This window comes from Ictidomys tridecemlineatus, chromosome 9, assembly GCF_052094955.1.
Source record: "Ictidomys tridecemlineatus isolate mIctTri1 chromosome 9, mIctTri1.hap1, whole genome shotgun sequence".
Lineage (NCBI taxonomy): Eukaryota > Metazoa > Chordata > Mammalia > Rodentia > Sciuridae > Ictidomys > Ictidomys tridecemlineatus.
In genome coordinates, this window is record NC_135485.1 from 5,722,411 (window position 1) to 5,732,367 (window position 9,957).

At 51.4% G+C, this 9,957-nt stretch overlaps 1 protein-coding gene across 1 annotated transcript in view; it reads left to right on the top strand.

Moving 5' to 3' along the window:
• Stx18 (syntaxin 18) overlaps positions 1 to 9,719 on the top strand; it is a 145,132-nt gene extending 135,413 nt beyond the window's left edge. Inside the window, exon 14 of the transcript XR_013425684.1 lies at positions 9,017 to 9,719. The gene's annotated coding sequence lies outside the window, so the exon portion shown is untranslated. The remainder of the gene's footprint in view (positions 1 to 9,016) is intronic.
• Positions 9,720 to 9,957: the final 238 nt, after the last annotated feature.

The window sequence follows — 9,957 nt, forward strand, 5'->3', positions numbered from 1 at the left end:
ACTTAACATTACCACCCTGGGGACTAAACTTCCAACACACAAACCTTGCGGGGGGAAATCCCAGCCAAACCCTAGCACTATGCCCTGATCTGGAACCTCGTCCCTTCCTACTCCAAACCGTGTCACTATGGGTAAGTAGATTACTCTCTCTGTGCCTCGGTTTCCGTATCTGTATAGATAATATCTCCATCATGGTGGTATTGTAAGAATCAAATGGGCGGGCTGGGGATGTGGCTCAAGCGGTAGCGCGCTCGCCTGGCATGCCGTGCGGCCCAGGTTTGATCCTCAGCACAACATACAAACAAAGATGTTGTGTCTGCCGATAATTAAAAAGTAAATATTAAAAAATTCTCTCTCTCTCTCTTTCTCTCTCACTCTATCTTTAAAAACAAAACAAAAAAAAGAATCAAATGGGCTATTAGTTAAAAAAAAAAAAACAGTTCTTGCTTTAGCTATTATTGCTTTGCCTTCTAATTCTGCACCTTTAGGCAATTGCATATGCTGGAGTCAGGGCGAGGTGATGGGCATTTTTTATGGTTGTGGACAGTCCAGAATGGCTGAGAATCTCCATCCCCACAGTTCTGGGAGCTTACTATCTCAGAGGAGGCGAGACTGGTTCCAGGCCCTCGGGTTCCTGCACGGGGGACAGGCTGCAGGCTCTGGGCTTCCCACCTCCAGCCTGATCCCAGGACTGGTGAGGGAGGCTGCCCAGCACCAGCAGCAAGTGGAAGCTTGGTGCTGCCTGTGTTGATCAGAGAAGGCTCTGGCCATCCCACAGCCTGGAGACGCAGGTCCAGAGACGCTTCATCCACACATCTTTTAACGACTGAGAGACAGCTCAGGTGCCCGAGACAGCTCCATTTTAAAGTGTCCACTTCCCTGGTTTTAGTAATATTCCCAAGGCTGTGCCACTGACCCTGCTCCTTCCTAGACACTTAATCACCCCACAGGAGACCCTGAGGCACTAAGGAGCACACTCCCTGTCCTCCCCTCCCTCCCAACCCTGGCAGCTCCCAGTCTGCTTTCTGAATTCACCTCTTCTACAAAGCTGATGGCTTCACTGGTCCAGTTCCTAGCTCACGAAGTCAGCCGGCACAATGTCGTGGCCTGGGGGGACCCAGGCTCGGGGTCTTTCTGCAAACCACAGAATCCACTGGCCTGGTGAAGCAGCCACCCTGGTGGAGTCCTCGCTGTCCCTCCTCCCCCTGAGCTGCTGCCACACTCCACCCCTCCCCGGAGCCCACAGGCCTTCAGAAACACTTTTTGCTTTGCCCCTGGTCCACTTGGCAAACTCCCACTCACCCTTCAAGCCCAGGTTCAGTGTCGCCTCCTCTTTGAATCTGGCCTGTCTTTATGCTAGTCTGGGTCTGGTATTCACATCTCTTTCTAGACCGCAAGCAAATCCAGGTAGAACTGCTTCATCTTTCATTTCCCTGTCTCCCGAGTGGCACTGAGGAGTCGGGCAGATTGGCGCCAACTTACTGCCCACTCACAAGTGTTTAACCATCGCTGGGGAAGGCGTGTTCCAGTGTGCAGTAAGAAAACACATGGACTGGTTCAACCTGGAGGCAGGGTCGTCCACCATGTCATTGTGACATCCTCTCTCCTAAATGTAACCTATTACAAATGCTCATTTCTGGAAAACTCAAAATATTTAAAAATATACAAATAGACAAAAACATACAGTTGCTGGTGGTCCCCAGGGTTTTACTTACCTCTGTATTTCTCAGCACTTGGCCATTTAAAGCAATCTGTAATGGTTAGCAGCACATGGGCTGTATTGTTTCTTTGTTTATATTCACAGGGACTGAGTCAATACTGTCATGGTGCTCAGAGGCACTTGGGGACCTAGTACATATTTAAAAGGAACTGTGTGCATGCGTTTTGTTTTAGGTTTAGGGAGGTTGTTGTTTATTGTTGTTTTGCCTTATTGTCTTAGTGAACTACTCAGCCATTCCTGATTTTCCTAAATTATTTCTAAAATCCATTTTGCCCTGGTGCTGAGACCCTTGACCTTGGTAGTGTTTGAGCAAGAAAATAATAGCCAAAGGCTCTGGTGAGTGGCCCTCTCTGGACCACAGTTTCCTTTCTATATATTGATAGGATATTCACAAAATCATTTTTATTTTTTTTTTTAGCTCCAAGATTTGGTATATAAGACAAGATGATTTTCAAACGTTCCCTATTTTGATTCCCATTTTGAGTGCAGAGCATTTCAATTTTGCATCATCAGTGGGCATAAAATAGTAGAAGCTGACTTCTTTCCATTTGGGTGCCCACCTCTAAGGTTCTGGGAGCTAATTCCTGTTACCTGTCCACCTTCTTCTCTTACAAGCCGGGCTATTTTCAAATGTTCAGATCTATCCAACCTTGAAAAGGAGGACATTAAAATGGGAAAATACTTAGGACAAGAAGTATTGTCCCTGTCCAGCTAGAAAGAACCCGAAAGGACGACTAGTGGCCCCAGGTTCCCATCAGTGGGAGGCAGGGGAAGAGGGAGGAGAAGCAGCCCTCCTACCCCAAACAGAGGACAGTAGGGGAGGGAGCCCACAGGGATTTCTAAAGGGCGCGTCACATCGAATACACTTTATTTTTAGGGGTGGGAATCAAATTCAGAGGCCAAAGCTCCACAAAGTTTGCTTGAGGCAGCACAGATCCAGGGACAGATCCAGGGAAGCAGTCTCCTAGGGGCAAGGATGAGCAATCCTCTAGTTCCACACCTCCGTTTCACATCTGGGCCAGCAAGGGGCAGATTGTCACTGGCCACCCTGCAGAGAGGCAGAGCCTGCCTTAGGACTCCCAGAGAGCAGATGAGCTCACAGACTGTCAGGTTAGGGTTCTCCAGAAATGGAACCAGTAGGAGACACAGTTTAATCTGAAGTGGAGTTGGCTCAGGTGATAGTGGAGGCAGAGAAGTCCCCTGACAGGCCAGTTGTAGCGTAGCTCAGTCCAAGACCAGAGGGCTCAGAACTGGAGAAGCTGAGGGCACAACTCTCAGTCTGCGACCCAGGGTGCTACTGGTGCAAGTCCCAAAGTCCAAGGTCAGACAGGCTGGAGCTCTGAGGTCCAGAGGCAGGAGAAGCAGAATGTCCCAGCTCCAGGAGAGATGGGGTGGGGGGAATCCTCCTCTCTTTTCTGGATCCAGTCTGGGCCCCAGCAAACTGGATGGTGCCTTCAACCGTGAGGACATATATTCCCCACCTGGTCCCTGAACTCACAGGTTGGTCTCCTCAGACACTCCCAGAAGTGACACTTTACCAATCCCTAGGTGTTCCTTAATGCAACCAGGCTGACACCCGAAGTCACCCGTCACAGATCAAGCCAGCTTCCCTCTGCCCACTGCTTCCCTCCCTGCCCTGGGAGCCCAGATGGTGCTGTGCAGGGCACCTGCCCTTGGCCCTCAACCCTCCCCCTAGGACACGAGATGCCCTTGTGGACTAGAGCCTGTTTAAGTGGATCCCGTGCCCTCTGGCCAAGCAGGCTGGCCCTGTTCTGGGGGTCCCCATACCCCAGGGCAGCCCAGTTCTTCCAGGCTTTTCTCTCCCCTCCCCTCCTGCACCCTGATGTGAGCTCTGGCCACTGAAGCCTCCTCCGTGCTCTGCGCCCTGGACACACCTTTGCAAATGATCCTTTGGAACCCAGTCTCTTCCAAGGACCCCTCTCAGCTTGCAGCCCCTTCTTGGCATGGAGAGACACCAGTGCTAAGGCCTGGGAAGTCCCTCCCTCCTGGAGCAGGAGACCCCTCCTCTCTCCTCCAGGGAAGAAGGGATGGTGATGGCCACAGGGCAGTACTTTCCCTTCCATTGCCCTTGATTGCTTTTTCTTTTGTTTTCTTTTGTTTTTTTTTTTTTTTTTTTTTTTTGTTAGCTTCACAAAAATCTTGCAGGGAAAGGGCAGATACTGTCATCCCCATTTTGCAGATAAAGGGACAACAAGGGGCTGACATGGTGGCTAAGGACAGCTACCACACGGTGTGCTGGCAGTGATGCACACCTTCTGGGCAAAGCACAGTCCACACTGCAGGTGGGCTCTGTAAGGACACCATGTCCAGGTGAGGCCACCAAAGCCTGGGAGACACGTGGTCGTTAAGGCGATGCTGACAGAGGTGTTAGCAGAGGGGAGACGAGCACACACTGTCCCTGTGGGTTCCCAACCAGAGATGCCGCCCAGCCCCCGCCTGCCCTTATGCTCAGGTAGCTGGCCCCTTCTTCACTCCATTTAGGACTCCAATGGAGGAGGCAAGTCTCCTTAACCTGGACACAAGCCCCCTCCCTGGGAAAGCAAGCCCTCCCTCCCAGACCTGATTTTCCTTCCTCAAGAGGGGGGTTGGGGCTGAAGGAACTGGATTTCCCTGCAGCCAAGAGCCACTTCTCTGTGTTGTGCTCTGGCACCTTGAACCATGGCCCTGGAGGTATCAGAGCCACCACGCCCAAGGTCTCACCATGCCCGAGGGCACACTGAGGTCCCACAGGCTCTTGGGCATGAGTTGTAAGGACCACAGGATTTGATTTCCCTGGGATCCTTCCTGCCTTTCTCAAAAGCATTCCAACATCACCCTCAGCAGCTAAGTACAAGGCTTCTAGCTGGTTGCAATAACTTGATTTAAATTATTTAGTTGGTAAATGATTATAAAAGCACTTTGCCAAAGTAAAGAACCACAGAAAGGCCAAATTCTAGTAACAATGGTACCGCCATACGCTTGGATTAATTATGGAATTTTTAAAGGCCTGAAGATGTATGATGCAATTCATTCCATGCTTTGTGGAGCCAGGGTCCCTGGAGAGTGTGGCTCCCCACATGCGACCTGGAGATTCACACCAAGGCCAGGCGGCTCAGGATGACCTAATGGGGCTTTTCCATCCCCACTGTCTCCGCTTGGCAGCTGGGGCTGGGGCTTTGGTCGTTGCCGCAGAGGGAAATTATCACTCCTCCACCCCAGGAGCAGCCCTGATCTGAAGGCCCTGAGCTGTCCTTGGACTTCTGGCATGATTATTTTTCTAGCATCCACAATGCACAACCTTCTTCTGTCAGCAGGCACCCCCCCCTTTCTCAGGCCCAGCTGAGGAATGGGGTCGGTTCTTTGTGAGCAGATTTTCCGGCAATTGCATTTTGATCCATCTCGTCTACTTTTCCTCCTTGTAGAACAGTCATTCTAAAATGCAAGGCACATTGTCCTGCCTTCTGAGACAGAGGACCTTGAAAATAATTTAAGCACCTCTTGGAGAATTGGGTCAGCTTCATGAATACCCATCTTTCAAGCTGGGCAACGTGGGGGCTAGGGCCCCCCACCCCACCCTGAATGTCCCCAGGCTGTGGGGCCTGGTTACTGTTTGGGCCTGTTTCTGTGACCTCTGCCTGACAGGGGCCTGCACAAGGTCTTCACTACTCCACGCCACCTCTTCTTGAGATGTATTCTCTAATCTGCTACAAGCATAGATGCCAGGCTGTCAGGCTTACTAGAAGCACATCTGAGTAAGGCGGTTACAGTGGGTTGAATAGCATCCCTCTAAAAATTGTGGCACCTGGAACCTCAGAATGTGAGCTCGTGTTAAAATAGGTCTTTGCAGGCATGAAATGTGAGGATCTTGAGATGAGATCATCCTGGATATAGGGTGGGCCCTGAACCCAACGTCTGGTGTCTTTCTAAGAAGGGATAGAGGGGGACACACCATGCAGAAGGCCATGGGAGGACAGAGGCAGAGACTGGAGTGACACCTCCATAAGCCAAGGACTGCCAAGGGTTTCTGGGAGCCACCAGAAGCCGGGAAGAGGCATGGAGCAGATTCCCCAGAGCCTGCCGAGAGCATGGCCTGTGGACACCTTGACTTTGGACCCGAGCTTCCAGAGCGGCAGGAGAGCACACTGGTGTTGATTTAAACTGCACAGCTCATGGCAACTTGTTACGATAGTCCCAGGAGACAGTCAGAGGCTCTGAGGCCCAAATAGCTTTCACACTGTCAATGCTTTTGCGCTATGTTTTAATATATCACATATTTCAGCAGCTTCGGCATTGTTTTGAGTTCTACAAGCACTTTGCACATGTGTGAGTTTCCATGATTAAAGCACAGGAGAAGGAGGAGATATGGCCGCTCAGTACTGCTGCTCTTGGCTACTGCCTACACAGGCCAGGAACTAGGCTAGCTGTCCCCTGGTCCCCAGTCTACCCTGGAGGGATGCTGCTTCTCCATTGGCACAGTCCTCAGCTTTGGATTTTCGAATCATCCACCTGTGTTAGAACGGGGACGGAACTTACTGAGCAATATCAGTCCAAGGCTGCAGTTCTCCAAAAGTGGTCCCTGGACCAGCAGCAGCCTTAACTTTGAGAAATGCAGATTCTCAGGCCCCACCCCAGACCTGCTCCATCAGAACCTTTATCTCTGAATAAGTCCTCTGGGTGATTCTGGTGCACACTTGAGTTTCAGAATCACTGGTCCCAGATTTGCAAACTGGAATTCTACAGGTCAAGCTGTACTTGTTTGGAGTCTTTAAAATTGCCTTTACAGGAAAAAAAAAATTTTTTTAATTAAATTTGAGAAGTCTGACAGCAAACATCACCGTGTGGCAAACTGCTTAAGCATGATGGCGCCCACCACCCTTTCCTGCCTCGGATGGGCCTCTGCCCCACTCACCAGGCTTCCTAACCTCCTGGCCCTGCAGGCACATGAGTGTGAGACCACACGTACTCAGTTATCTCATTTGACAGTGGGAAACAGAAGGGCCCACGAGGGCAGGAGCCCATGTCTGGTCCACGGCAGGCTCACTCCGCAGGTTACTCCAACAGCTCCGAAACCTTAGCAGCAACTCAAGGAAAGGACAAGAAGTTCATCCTTGGGGGGACCTGGTAACTGGGGTCCTGAGGCGCCAGGCTCTGGAATTAGATGCCTTGGTGGCCCCATGGTCTCAGGAGGAGAAGTGGAGCACAGAATGGGGCAAGGCCACGAGAGGGACAGGAGGGAAAGGTGCAGAGCTTCAGATGATGACCAGGAAAAAACCATCTGGTAAGTAAGTGTGAATAAAGCCATGTGGACCCTGGAACTCTCACGTCCTCTGTGGGCTGTGCAACGGGGCAGCCAGTGTGCAAACCAGCATGGCGGCCGCTATTCACAGCACTGGGCAGAGACTTGACATGTGACCCAGAAGTTCTGCTCCCAGGTGTGTGCGCCAGAGGATTAAAGCATCTATTCACACACAACATTCATATAAACACAGAGTTCAGAGCACCACTAAATTCTAATAGCCCCCAGTGGAAATAACTCAAATGTCCACCAACAAATGGGTGGATACACAATGTGGCCTGTCTGGGCGATGGGACTCTTTTCAGCTACAAAAAGTAAGGGAACACCCCAGCAGGACGCTCTGGAAAGAAGCCAGACATGAAGGACCACGTTGTTGATCCCATTTATAGGAAATGTCCAGAAAAAGACAAATCCGTGGAGACAGAAGTGGGGTTGGGGTTACCAAGGGCTGGGGACAGGGGATGGGAGGTCACTGCCGATGAGGCCGAGCCTCCCTGGGGGTGGTGAAGAGTCCACGGTTAGTAGTGCTAGTTGTACAACCCTGAAAGGATGGAAAACCAGTGAACTGGATGCTTTTAAATGCTGCATTTCAGGGTGTGTGAATCATTAAACTTCAGTGTTTTAAAAAGGTGGTGATGGGTAAAATGAGCAGAGCCCTCTCTGTGGTGGGAGATGAGAGAAAGGCAGGGACAAGAAGGACCGGAAAGCTCCGGAAACCTCCAGACACTGCGCCTGCGGTGGTCCTGTGTGGGGGGTGCTGCACACCGTCTCCTGTGGTCCCCCTGCCCTGGAAGGCAGGGCAACCCCCAGCTCCGTACATGTGACTTTTGGGGAAACTGAGGCTCAGGGTGCTTGCTCAAGACCCCACAGCAGGGAGCCGGGCTGGGCCCGTCCATCCTCCTCGGGTCTTGGTGCTGCTTGTCCGCTCCGCCCCAGGAGCTCCAGGAGGGCAGAAGCGGGGCTGGCTCCTGTTGAAAGCCACAACCAAGTCAAGAGCTTGGCAGGTTCCTGGGACGCTCCCCGTAAAGCAGCTGCCGTGGCATTGAAGCCCTTGAAACAGGCAGGACACGGAGGGGCTGGGCACCAAGCCTTCCATTTTGTTCTCTGGGTCATTCTGGCTTCTGAAGTCTGTTTTTAAAACTCCACTAGTAACCCTTGAATGTGAAATGAAAATGTTTTCCCTGCAAAAGCTGCGTCCGCCCATCCATTCACGTGAAGGGGAGTCTGGGCCGCAGCAGCCGGGCTCATGCCGCTGCCCGCCTCTGCCCAGCCAGGGAGATGAGATTTATAAATGGTACAGCTGATTGTGTTTTTCTACAAGATTAATTTTATTGTCCCATTATCTGCTCCTTCTGAGCCTGCTCAGGGAGGATTATGTCTCAGCTCTCGGGAGCTTTCATTAATAATTAGGTCACCTTTAGCCAAGAGCCCCGCGTGCCTCAGGCGGCAGCCGCACAGCGTCCCCTCTGCTGATGTCCATGCCTCCAGTGGGGAGGTGGCCTGTCTCACCTCTGACAGTGAGAGAGCCAGCATTTTCCTGGGGTCCCTTATGCACCAGGCATTGTGCTGGGGTGTTTTTTTGTGAAACCTCACAACAGCCCATCAGTTCCCATTTTACAGATGAGGAGGCTGAGTGTCACCTCTGTAGTATGGCAGGACACAAAGCCACCTAGCCACAGATTTGAACCCAAAGCCAGAGCAGCCCTTCCCTGTCACCTGGCCACTGTCACCCAGTTCAGAGTTGGAGGGCAGAGTTCTACCCCCCTGAGGTCTACAAGGTGCACTGATCAGAAGCCCCCTGGAAAGGTGAAGCCCCACTGAACATGGCACTGGTCAGTTTTCATTGGTGGTGGAAGGCAGGGTGGGCACGGAGGAAGGGCTGGTCACTCCCCGAGTTCCCAGTGGCTGGGCGTCAGCTCTGGGTCACCCGGGCTCTCTTCCTTGCCTCTGGCCTTCACCAGCAGCCTGGAGCGTGAGTCGCATTCCCTTCTCTTTTCCAGATGACAGACTGAGGGTCTGGGACCAACCCTGAATGACTGGCACCTCCCCTGGGATCCAAACAACACCTGCTGGCACTGAGGCGTCTGTGCCTTTCACAGGGGAGACAGCTCGGGGTGAGCATCCTAGGTGGGTACAGTGACTGCAGGTGTTTGATAGCAACTGTGGGTGGAGGAATTCCCAGAAACTGAACCAGTGTCATGGAATCTGCAGTCTAATGGGGTGAGTCTCTATTATCTAATAGGCCGTGAAGCTAAATACTAGACTTTCCAGCCCCCCTCACAGATATGGGGACCAGCCAGTCTAAAAGACTTAGATAATACAGATAGAGTACTATCTAAGTCTTTTAGGGTGTCTATAGGAGACCTCAGGACTTGGAGAACTCTTCACACTTCTTTCTATGTTAAATACAAAAGTGATGTTTGGAGCCACAGCAGCCTTCTTCAGTCCATGAGTCTAAAACACAAGGGTGAAAAACAGCTAATTGTGGTCATCTGATAGGCATGGTAACACCTGCCTGTAATCCCAGTGACTCAGGAGGCTGAGACAGGAAGATTGCAAGTTCAAGGTCAGCCTGGGCCACTTAGACCCTCAGCAACTTAGGGAGCCACCCTTAAGAAGTATTGGGGATGTATCTCAGTGGTAAAGCATCCCTGATTTCAATCCCTAGTACCAAAAAAATAAATATCAAAACAAAACAACAAATTGTGGTCATCTTTGATCAATTGCCCTGTGCCGGCAACCACACATGTCTTGCTCCATAAGAAAAGCAAAGCCTTCCTTCCTTATGCCCTGCTGGACAGGATTCCTCTCCCTTGCAGCTGAGCACCTGTCCGCTGACCCAGGCTCAGACATATTCTTGTGGTAGAGACGCACATTGGCCCCATCTTCTGTTCTCTCCTTCTTCCATAGAGTAATAATTTCCGGGAAGGGAGAGGGACGG